Raw genomic sequence first — 12,360 nt, 5'->3', positions numbered from 1 at the left:
GCAAATGAACTCGGGAGATACATCCAGAATGCACGTACATCCTTTCTTGCCATTTGCAAACAGTATCTCAATGCCCCATGAACAGAGAATTCCAGTGGACCCAAGATGTATGTGGTAAACACATTATACCAAAGATAGAGTTAGCAGGAACACTAACAGTCCTAAGTGGTCACAGTTTCTATTTGAAACAGAACTTACTTTGAACCCAGAAAAAGAGTAGTGGTGTTCCAGGAAACACTAACAACTGAGGAAGTCTTTCTTACTCATGTATTCACCAACCATTCACACCAAACACCAGTCCATTGTATTCCCCTAACTGCACAGAAAAATATCAAGATCTCCAAGTGGTCCTACTAAAGCCTCACTCTTCAGTTAATGGGAGAAGCACTCAACACAGAACCCTTCAAAGAAATCATCCTCAGAAATTCTCCCCAAGAGTCCCACTCTCAAGTGAAAATGAAGTTTACACAAAAATCAATCTTAAATATTTACGGCAAATATTTAACAACAAAATCTAGAAACAACCCCAATATCTTCAACAAGTAAATGGAAAAACAAAGTATTTTACTTTCTTACCATGGAATACTACTCAGCAGGAAAAAGGAATGAACAGCTATTCAGGCATCACAGATGATCTCAGATGTATTACGCCAAGTGAAAGAAGCCACACTCAAAGAAACTGTACAGAAATCTTCTGATGTGGGCTCCACCTGCAAAAACAGAGGTTCAGAAAAATTAAACACTCTTTGGAGAGGTCAGGGCTCAACACCCTTCAAAGGGCCCAGCTGCACACCTAACAGCTGGTGAAAAAGGCAATATGTAAAAATCAGGGGAAGACTCAGGTGAAACATGCCTTTGGCTTTTCCACCCTGGGCAACCCCAGAGCAGAATCAGGTGAATAAATCAGGCAGCAGTTCACAACAGCTGAGTGAAACAGTTCTCTACTACTGTTAACTCAGCTCATATTGATCCAGTTGACAAGCCCAGAGCTAGAATTTTGCCTTGACCGTAAACTGTAACTTATCATTGTCAGTAACTAATACCAAGAAAATCTGCTGAGCAAATAGATTTCATTTTCCATCTCCGGGTGACTGAAGCTATTTTTATTCATGGTAATTTGAATTCAAAGGCAGCCATAGAAAACAAAGAAAAAAGACCCTAAATACAAGCCATGTTTTAAAAAGTATCAGAAGTTATGATAAGTAATTCAACCATTTTGGCTAAAATAAGGCTAAACCAGACCTCAGCTACAGACTTCGGTCTAATATACCTGCTGTCTTTAATCTGGTTTTTTTGTTGTTGTTGTTTTGGTTTTTTGTTTTGTTTTGTTTTTAATCTCCTTTAAAATGGAAACTTTGTTCTTGGCATCATTAGAGTGTGCTAGTCCCTTGACCTGGCCTCAGCCCAGCACTTTCCAAGCACTAAGCCATCAAATGGAAATTGGCAGTAACCACGTTTTTTTTTTGTTGTTTGTTTTTTCGGTTTTTTTTTTTTTTTTTTTTTTTTTTTTTTTTGAGTTACAACTATAGTCAATACAGGACAGTTTATATCAAGCATGTTCATGGGCCTGTTCTGAGCTGGAGGCAGTGAGAGATTCATGCCCTCAAGAACCTTATATACTTACTGCCTCAGGAACAGAACACTTTTCTTCAAAGAGAAAATGAAGATAATGTAAACACAAGTGCTAGAATTTCACACGATGGTAAGAATATTGAGTTTAAATAACCAGTGATTCTCGAGCTTTATTGCACTTCAGAATTACTTAGGGTGCTAGTTAAAAATTCAAATTCTTGAGCCCCACTTACGGAAACTTTGTATCTCTTGGTCCAGAGTGGATCTCAAGAATCTGTATTTCCGGTTGCGCGGAGCTCTGCGGCAGTAGGACGGCTGCGCAGGCGCAGGAGTTGGTGGCTGGTTTGCAGTTGGCAGGGCGGGCGGAGGCCGACTTCCCGAGCCGCTTTTTGAGTTCCCTGTGCCTGGTGGTGTAGGAGAAACCGGTGCAGGTGCTCTGTGTGCCTGCAGGAATGTCTGAAGCTGAAGAAGCCTGTTTCTGGGGCACAGGGCAGCACTCTGGCCCCTGGCGTTCCAGCCGTGGAGCTCTCGCAGATTGAGAGCACAGAGGCTTCTTGCCTTGGGTGCTGTAAAAATTCCTTCCTATCCCAGATCCAGGTCCACGGGGCTACCTGTCTCAAATCCCAGAATTACATCACGGAAGGTGTGAAGGTCATCACCAAGGATGTGACCCTTCGGCCAAAGAATGTCCCAAGTCGTTATATTTTTCCTTGCCCTTGCTATCTGGAGAATTTTGATCGCGGAGGACTTGTGGAGCACTGCCAGTTAATCCATAGCATGGACACCAAATCGGTGGTTTATCCAATGTGTGCCTCGATTCCCTGGGGAGAACGCAGCTCCCACAGCACCGACTTCATCGCGCCCACCCAGTTTTCTTACGGCACTTTGGTGAATTACGACGTGGATGAAGGACGTGATGAACCAGGTATGGCAGCTCCATCAACCATCTATGAGTGGGCTCTGCTGTCTGCTTGTGCTCCAGAGCTTCCATTACATTCGAAGCGTGAAGCATGTGACTCATCCACCTAAAAGGTACAGCAGACCTGGAAGTGAGCCACAGTATTAGGACACAGTCACTTCTGACAGGGAAACAGGTCCCCAGTTAAAAAAAAAAAAATGGAAAAACATTTTTTAAGTTTTTAACTTTAAAAACCTCTATTGACATAATTGCTTATGGATGGGCAGTATTTGCTAAGACCATGCAGGATTTCTATGTACAATGAAACACTTGTGTCCCATAGCTTTAAATTGTGCTCTTGTTTGCAAAAAGTTTTCTCATCCTACCTTTGTTGTGGTGGAGATGTAATTAAGACTACAGTGAGGCGGAAACACAGGAGGACAAAGGGAGAGGCTAAGAGGGGTTAAGGCACATGTCCAAGGGCACCTGGGTAATGTGAGGCAGGGCCTCCATCCTCAGTTGTCTAATTCTAGGACTTTCTCCCCTATGCCACACTGACTCTATATCTCTGTAGAAAGCCACTTTGAAAAAGTCAGCTGGGACAGACTCTAATTCTTGGGAAATTTAAACAGGTAAGAAAGGATTCTCCTCTGTATTTAATATCCTTGGACAAGGATACTAAACCTTGTAGGCACTTGGTCAGAGCATGATACTCAATAAAATTTGAGCATAGCCATTTCATGCAGAATGGCCAATAGAATTTCATATCCTTCCCCCCTCCGATCTTTCTCTTTCTCTCTTTTCAGCTCAAAGCCCTCCTTTCATCTGGGCTCTTCCCCTACTGTTCACTCTGTTTGTCACTTCTCTGGTCTTTTATTGCTCCTCAGCCAGTTCTGGAGCTTCTGCCTCCTCTGTGGAAGGAAACCCAGCTTCTCTGCTTCTCTTCGTTCACGTTTGCACCTCTTGTCTGGTGTTGATCTCCCAAGCCTTCCAAATCAGCCAGGTTTTTTTCTGGGTCATGAATAGCACAAATGAGACAGGCATTTCCTCCCCTTGTCCCTGAGGTGTGTGAGCCCTGGCAGTAACGTATCTGATCAGTAGTGTTAGCTCCTTCTTTGCTGTGCAAGTTCCTATTAGTTGGTCCTTGGCAGCAGCTGCCAGAAGCTGGAGTTACCTCATGGGCCACATTTCATGAGTCCTGTTGGGTTGAATGTTCTGGGTTTAACACAGTCTGATGCTGGAAGTTTTGGTTTGTGATCTCTTCCTACCATTCCTGGACACTCTCAGAATTAACTGGCTTCTTTTAGATGCCTGCATGGTACCTTTTTAGGATAAGATATATCACATATTTCTAGTGAAAATAAGTGTATCTAGGTTAGTTAAACTCCCATTTATCCTTAAGTGGGGAGGGGGGTCAGCTAAGTGAGATGGTTCTGATTTTCAAACTAATGAAGTCTTTGCAAACAACTCGGTCATGCTGGCCTCTCTATTTGGGAGTCTGCTTATATTCTTGTCCTTGAAGCACAAAAAGGAGTTTTCAAGTGAGTAAGAAGTAATTTTCGGGACCAGTGGATACTAGTTCTTTCATCTCTTATTGGTAACTTAGATTAAACTGAGCGTTACTTTTCTATCACAAATGGTTTCCTCACAAAATTGGTTGCAACACATATATCGTGGTGTGAGGACCTGATTTTTACTTTTAAAAAATTTTTTCATTAAAGTATAGTTGATTTACAGTGTTGTGCCAATTTCTGCTTTAAAGCAGAGAGGTCATGGGAAATCTGCTATCACTGCCTGCTGTCTCTCTGACCACACATGTTGTTCAAAAGGCACAGCACACCTGTGAGCAGTTGGTAATGGAAATTGTCTGCTGGAAACTTGCTGTGTTAACAGTTCAGGAAGCTTGAACTTCAGTATGTTTCATATGTATTAATAAATACGAAGGGCTAAGGGCTGTCTAATCTGTAGGAGCACAGCTTCTGACCAAAAGGCATCTGGGTTTGTTTTTCTGTCAGACCTCTTGTCTGAATATGGACATCTTTTTTTTTTTTTTTTTTTTGGTCAGTGACTGAGGTTGCAAATGACCAGGGACTTTGGGCCTGTGCGCTCCTGCTGTGGGCCTCTCTCTCCCTGCCACTGAGTGTTGCATAGGCCTCAGAACCAGCAAATACAGGGCCCTGTAAGAGCAAAGTAATTTTCCTACTGTGCTGTGGCTTGGGAAGGCTCAAATGTTACATTCAGCTTCTTCACTGTAATTTCTGGAAAAAGTTCTCTCAGACCTCTCTGAATTGAGATCATCTTGGTTTTAAGTTTAGAGGGAAATTCGACAAAACTTTCATTTGAAGGAACTGAATGGTGGCGGTGTCACTAATAGTACCAATAAACTGATCCTTGTATTAATTGCACTTCATGTATTTCTGGATGTAAGGTCTGGAAAATATCAATTAAGTCTAACTGTTCTGTTGTGTCATTTAGAATCTCTGTTTCCTTAACTGATTTTCTGTCTAGAAGATCAGTCCATTGATGTAAGTGGGGTGTTAAAGTCTCCTACTGTTACTGTACTCCCATCAATTTCTCCTTTTATGTCTATTAGTATATGTTTTATGTATTTTGCTGCACCTATATTTGGGGCATATATGTTGGCAAGCATAACGTCTTCTCTTGAATGGATCCTTTTATCATTAAAGAGTTGTCCCTCTTTATCTGTCTTTATGGCCTTTGTTTTAAAGTTTGTCTTGTCTGATATGAGTGTTGCGACCCCTGCTTTCTTGTCATTTCCATTCACATGAAATATCTTTTTCCATCCCCTCACTTTCAATTTATATGTGTCCTTTACCCTAAGGTGGGTCTCTTATAGGCAGCATGTTGTAGGCAGTTGCTTTTTTATTCAGTCAGCCATTCTATGTCTTTTGATTGGACCACGTCCAATCATACCTTGACGTTTAAGGTAATTATTGATAAATATGTATTTATTGCCATTTTAAACCTTGTTTTCCAATTGATTCTATGTTTCTCCTTTTTTTTTTCTTTTTTTGATTGGATGACTTCCTTTTATTTTATGCTTGTGTCCTCTTCTTTTTGGTTTCTGTGAATGTTTTTGATTTGTGGTTGCCCTATTTTTCAAATATGTTAACCTCATCCTATACCTGCTTGCTTTAGACTGATAGTCATATAGGCTCAAACACATTCTAAAAAAAGAGTCTAGATTTTCTTACTCTCCTTTCCCATATTTTATGATTTTCATGTCCTGTTTTACATTTTCATGTTTATTCTTTTGCTGTTCCTTGTGTTTATCATCACTTTCACAAATAGGTTTTTTTCCTTCTTCTTTTTGATCTGTATACTGGCTTATTTAAGTAATTACCTTGCAGTTGTGATTTCCTCCATCCTATATCTTCTTACTTTTTTCCTATTTGGGGAGACTTTTAATATTTCTTTCAGGATAGGTTTAATATTGCTCTATTCATTTAGTTTCTGTTTGTCTGAGAAATTCTTTATTTCTCCTTCTATTTTAAATGATAATCTTGCTGGATAGAGTATTTTAGGCTGCAAATTTTTCCCCTTTAGAACTTTTTATATATCTTGCCCCTCTCTTCTGGCCTGTAGTATTTATTTTGAGAATCAGCTAATAGCCTTTGGGGGGGATCCCTTAAAATTAACTCTTTGTTTTTCTCTTGCTGCATTTAGAATCCTCTCCTTATATTTACCTTTTGCCATTTTTAATGTAATATGTCCTGCCATAGGTCTGTTTGGGTCCAACTTGTTTGAGGCCCTCTGTGATTCTGGTCTCTGGGTATCTGTTTCCTTCTTTAGATTTGGAGCATTTCCGAGCCATAATTTCTTCAAATATATTTTCAATCTATTTTTCTTTTTCTTCTCCATCTGGAATCCCTATTATGGCACACTTTACATTATCCCATAGGTCTCTTTTATTGCTTTCATTTTTTTTATTTGTCTTTCTGTCTGCTGTTCTAATTAGGCAATTTTCATTATTCTGTTTTTCAAGTCACTTATTCATTCCTCCACATTATTCGTTCTGCTGTTCAATGCCTTCACCTCAGCTTTCGTCTCTGTAATGAATTTTCTAGTGTTTCCTGCCTCTTCCTTATAATTTCTAGTTCCTTTTTAAAGTAATCTGTGTTACTGTTAATATCCATTCTTAATTCCTTCAGTATTTTCATTACTTCCTTTTTAAACTCAGTGTCTGTTAGACTGTAGAGGCCTGTTTCATTGTTTTCTCCTTCAGGGGAATTTTCCTGTTCTTTTAACTGGGAGTGGTTCCTATGCTTCTCCATTTTGCTTATATTTTTCTTACTCTTTGAAGCCCAACTTTCAGCACTCTGCCCAAGTGTCTAAGCCTGTGGGGTGTGTGATGATGGTACCAATTATCCATGCAGCTCTTTCTCTGCTTTGCCCTCCTCAGACCTACTTCTCTGCTTTTCTCTGAGGCATTGAGGCTCCCCCTCCATCCTGGCTGATCTGCCCATCAGTTGTATCACCTCCCAGGATGCAGATTCCTTTCTTTTCACAGCTCTCCCTCAGGAGTACTGGTGCCATCCTGACTTCTTTTTTCCTCTCCTCTCTCTCTTTTCATTTTGTTCTACCCATCTACCCAGTTATCCAGTTATGTGGAGGGTTTCTTGCCCTTTTTGAAAGTCTGAGGTCTTCTGCCTGTTCAGTAGATATTTTGTGCAAATCACTCTACATGTAGATGGTTTTTTTGCTTCCTGATGTGTTTGTGGAAGGTGAGCACCACATCCTACTCCTCCACCATCTTGATCCCACCCCATTTCATGTATTTATAACAAGATGACTTTCCAGAAAGTGACATTTGCTATGTTCTGTCTTTTTAAAAGTGAAATATAAATAAATTTCATATTTCATCCAAAAAATAACAGTTAAAAAATAATCTGTATTTTTTAACAAGCCTCTCATAGCTCCAGTAATTCTGATACTAATGGTCCTAGACCACACATGGTGGCCCTCCACCAATGAGTGTTTCTGCAGACGAGAAGACCAGTGCCAAGAATGGTCAGGAAAGGTTGTCCAAAGAAGCTGAGCATCATTAGGGTAAGTTAGAAGTATTTATCTTATGAAACTAAATAAAACAAAAGGAAAACCTGACAAAAAAGGAAACAAACAAACACCCCCTCCTTTCTCATTTCCACAAATTTCAAACATTCGAATCTCTGGTTTCATCGCTTTGATGAAGATGTCCTATGATATGGGAAAGGTCAGACTCTGGGCCTAAAGCTAAGAAAATATTTGCAGTAGGAACGTGATGGCTGAGAGGGGCCAAGTAGGAGCCCCAAAGGACAGGTCTGCGGTTAGCAGATGCCACTGTTGGTTTGCTGCTGGGTGGAGCCCCCCTTGGATTTTGGCTTTGAATGAGGGAAGTCCCCAGGAGGCCTATGTAATTGTGGGAATTGCTGTGAAAGCTCTCCACAGGCTCTGGGAGAGGCAAAGAAGGTTAGAGGGATAATGCCAAAATGGTTCCCAAGGATGCCAGCAGCCGTCTTCTAGGCCTTGATCAACTCAGTGGATCTCCCTGCTCCCTCTATCTTATATTGAGGTTTCCCTGGCAACTGAGCTATGAAAACTGGCAGTAAAATGGTTTTTCAAAAAAATAAAAAATAAAAAAGTTGCCCTAACAGATCTCTGTACAAAGAGAAGAAAGGAGGAATCATGGCAAAAATTCCTGTGATAGTTGAAACTAAAATAAGAGGGGCAACCTGGTAGTTTCTGTCCAAGAAAAGGATATTTGAGCACATGTAGTTTCACTTATGAATATTTCTGTGGCATTTTGCTTTCAAGCTATGTGAATTGCCAGTCAGAATGATTTATAATGATGTGAATAAAATGCTTAGTACAATGTTTGTCATAAAGTAAATCCCCCATGGGTCGGTGGGTCTATACTTTGGCTCATGTGGGAATTACCTAGGAGCTTTAAAACATTGGTGCCTGGATCCTACCTCCAAAGAATATGATGTAATCAACCCGAGGTTGGGCATCGCAAAAAATGTCATCTTATTCAGCACAAACCACATAACAATTTCAAGTTAAGTATAATGACCTCCAGAGACTAATATCTTAGGTTAAGAGATTCACCTGAACTTACTTACCATGTGAATAACAACAATGACTCAAACCTGTGTTCATTCTCTGTATCTGTGGCTCTGTTTCTGTTTTGTTAGGTTTGTTCATTTATTTTGTTTTTTAGATTCCACATATAAGAGAAATCACAAGGTGTTTCTCTCTCTCTGTCTTTTTTTTTTTACTTAGGTCTCTTAAAGTGTCCTTATTTTTAAAAATTAGTTCGTTTTCCTTTTTTCTGTTCAGCCTGAGTGATTTCCACCACTCTGTGTTCCAGTTTGCTGATCCATTCTTTTGTGTCATCTAATCCACTGTTGCTTCCTTCCAGTGTATTTTTTATTTCAGCTATTATGTTACTCAGTTCTGCTTTGTTTTTCTTTATATTTTGTAACTCTTTGTTAAACTCCCCACTGTTCATCCATCTCCCCCTGTGTCCATAGACCATCTTTATGAGCATTACCTTGAACTCTTTATCAAGTAGACTGCTTATCTCCCTTTCATTTAATTCATTCTCTGAGATTTTATCTTGTTTCTTCGTTTGGAACCCATTCCTCTGTCACTTCATTTTGCCCAATTCTCTCTGTTTATGTCTGTATATTAGTGGGTCAGTTACATTTCCCAATCTTAGAGAAGTGGCCTTATGTAGCAGACATCTTATAGGTCCCAGCAAACACTCCCCTCTGGTCACCAGAGCTATATGATCTAGGGGTACTCCCTATATAAGTTGAATGTGCCCTTCTGTTGTGGCAGGGCCGACTTCTGTGGGTGTGCTGGTTAGCACAGTTGGCTCTCAGGCCCTGCCTCATGTGGAGGCTGCCAGTCACTGGTGGGTAGGGCTGAGTCCTGGTTTGGCTGGCTGCTTAGCATGGAGGGGTCTTGAGACTACACTAACCATCTGGTGGACAGATAAGTGCCCAGTGCTAATAGACTAGAGGGAGGACTCCAAAATGGCATTTGCCAGCACAGTGTCCTTTTAGTAGAAAAGTCTCCCCAAAATGACTGCAGTTAGCATCTCTGTCTCAGGGAAAGTCCAAGTTGTCTCCTTCGTCTCTGGGAGGCTCTCCACAATCAGCAGGTGCATCTGACTAAGGCTTCTTTCAAATTACTGCTGCTTCACTGGGTCTCAGAGCATGTGCAATTTTGCATGCACCCTTTAAAAGTGGATCTCTGTTTCCTGTGGCCTTCTGGCTTTCCCGTGCACAAGCCCCACCTAAGACAGACTTTGGGGCTCATCTTCCCAGTGCAGGACCCCCAGGCTGGGGAGCGCAGTGTAGGACTAAGACCCCTGATTCCTTGGGGGGAACTTCTGCAGTTGTGTTCATCCTCCTGTGTGTCGATTGCCTACATAGTTGCCCTGCAAATAGTTGTAATTTTTGTGTGCCTGTGGGAGGAGGTGAGCCCAGGGTCTTCCTATTTTGCCATTTTGGCCACTCCCCTGAATTCTTATACACCCCTCAAGAAGCATCAGGAACTGAAATAATGAATGTGTCTACTCTGCCAGCTTGGGTGAAGAGGAGCATTCAGTGGAAGAGTTGAATTAAAGTTGCTTTAGAGAAAAATATCTTAAATACTACAGTGTTTTGACGTTTTCCTTCATGGCCTGTGATATTTGCTGGCTATATAGGAATTGAAGACCTAGAGATCAACGTGTTGGGCTTAAAGTCAGTTTTTATGCTGTACAGAGATAGGTTGTGGCACTTTTTTCAGATATTCGCTAGCCTTGTACATGGACAGTATTTGGTGTGAATGTGTACTGATGTGATTAACCTAATGTAGACATCCAAAGGGTGACAGCAAGTGCTGTGTAGTCCATCCAGTATGCACAGCTTCCCTGAATGATACCCAAGGGGTTTCCTTTGGAACTATATGAGAAGAAATAGCATTTGTGGTACATAACTGTGCCCACACATCCAGAGGCACCATATGTCTCTGGTAATGGCTTTAAAAGTCCTCTGCTCTTTATTAGTGGGTCTATCAATCATTGTCCTCCTTGGACAAGCTTTCAGGTACCTTAGGTGCTCAGCTGTCTGAATGCCTCTTCCGTATTATTCAAATGTCATTCCCTCTGGAAATTTTTTACTGTCTTCTCAATCCCTCTACTCTGGCATCTAGCTTAGCTGGAGTTCCTTGGGTGAAAAGACACTTCCTACTTTCCTGGGTATACTAGGATTCTTTTGGAATCTATTTAGGATTCTTAATTTAATTCAGTTAATCAAAAAGGGGGCTTGGGGGCCTCAAGGAGTCCAAGGAGAGAGTAAACTAGAAGAAGGAAGGACAGGGATGCAGCTAGGACCTTGGACAGTCCAAACATGGACTCAGACATCCTCATGACCTCTCTCCATTCTGTTTCTTGCTGGCCCACCTTGGGTCATGTGTCTGCCACTGGTTCAATTAACTGTACAAAATGATGCAGCCAGCTAATAAGAGGACCATTCCTTTGAGGGGGTGGGTGGGTGGTGAGAGAAGCAGTAATCAAGTAGATGCCAGGAGTACTGGGAGCATAAAACAATAATTGTCCCCTACATAGGGGCTCTGTAATAATAACATTTAAGATACATGTTAAGTAAATAGCAAATGCATGCAGTACCCACAGCTGAAATAAACATGCTCGCACACAAACACACACATACACACACAGAAAATTAAGGCAGCAGATTTCATCAAGTTCCTAAGTCTTTTGGTCACTTCTTTAAGATGCCAACATCACTCGGGAATCGTCTCAGAAGACACGGTCCTCAGTTTCCATTTCTGCCACCATAAGGAAGTGGAAACAGCTGTCACCAGGGCTCCCCTCAGCTCTAGTCTTCTGCTTCCTTTAGTAAGTTTTCCAGGAGGGGGGGAATTAGGTCAGACCTAGGTTACAGTTTTCATTCCAAAGTGGACACCTCCCCCCATCCTATATATGGGACCTTAAACAGAGGAGGGTCAGGTTTCTGAGGTCTTCCTCCATTAGGAAATCACCTGATGAGGGAGCAAACCTCTTCTAATTTAACCTCCTAGGCAAATTCATTTACATATTATTTGACTTTGTTAATAAAAACAGATTAAATTCTGTCTCTTTGGGGGCTGCAGTGCTTCACTGCAGTCAGAGAGCACCAGGGGAAGTGAAAGGAAATGAAACGTGATTCCAGAGCTCCACTGATATGAGGTTGACTCCTGGAACAGAGAAGGGAGGGCTCCCAAGACAAAGTGGGCAGAGAGGGTGGGCAGAAGTTCAAAGATCAGGAATGGCACGTTCAAGTCCAATTTTCTTAATGTCACAAGTGGGTAGCAGCTGACCAGCTAATTCCTTGGTAATCCTCATGTTCTCATTTAAACCAGTTGCCTTGATGTGGGGATTACAGTAGGTAACCCTGGCTTTCTTTGAGGATTTCCTTTTCGAAATGATGGACATCCCTAGAATAACCAAAGCCACTGAACCGAACCTCAAGTTCAAAAGTTCAAGTTCAAACTTAGTGCGTACTCCTCTAGGGGCTTGAATGATCTAACCTTAACAACACCAAAGAACACTTGGCCAGACATAATGTGCTATGTGCATTACAGACATAGTCTCCTTTACTTCTCTCAATAACCCAGTGAGGTGTGTTATTATGACAATGATCATCAAAGCAGTATGGTTCCCCTGGAGTGTAACTTGGCTTCAGACACTGGCTCTACTGCTTCCTAGCTCTGTGGCAGGAGGCAAGTTAAATGCACATCTTTGTGCCTTTGGTTTTCCCATTGATAACGTGAGGATGGACAGACTAGCACTTACCTAAAGTGCTATAGGGAGAATTATTAAGTTAATAAAGGTAAGG

The 12,360-nt window shown here is 41.4% G+C and overlaps 1 long non-coding RNA gene and 1 pseudogene across 1 annotated transcript in view; one reads left to right on the top strand and one right to left on the bottom strand.

The window, feature by feature from the left end:
- The window catches only part of LOC110256739 (uncharacterized), a 142,751-nt gene extending 141,784 nt beyond the window's left edge, over window positions 1–967 (bottom strand). The window contains exons 1-2 of the long non-coding RNA XR_014826221.1: window positions 854–967; window positions 577–710 (exon numbers count right to left, since the gene is read on the bottom strand). This is a non-coding gene — a long non-coding RNA (uncharacterized LOC110256739). The remainder of the gene's footprint in view (window positions 1–576; window positions 711–853) is intronic.
- A 588-nt stretch (window positions 968–1,555) lies between these two features.
- Window positions 1,556–2,601, top strand: LOC100514074 (E3 ubiquitin-protein ligase RNF114 pseudogene; annotated as a pseudogene).
- Window positions 2,602–12,360: the final 9,759 nt, after the last annotated feature.

This window comes from Sus scrofa, chromosome 14 (genome assembly GCF_054392235.1).
Source record: "Sus scrofa isolate SSC_HxYL_T2T_F1_AM1 chromosome 14, Sscrofa_HxYL_maternal_Yorkshire_Landrace_v2.0, whole genome shotgun sequence".
In the NCBI taxonomy this organism is placed as follows: Eukaryota; Metazoa; Chordata; class Mammalia; order Artiodactyla; family Suidae; genus Sus; species Sus scrofa.
This window is presented reverse-complemented; position numbering and strand designations above follow the sequence as displayed.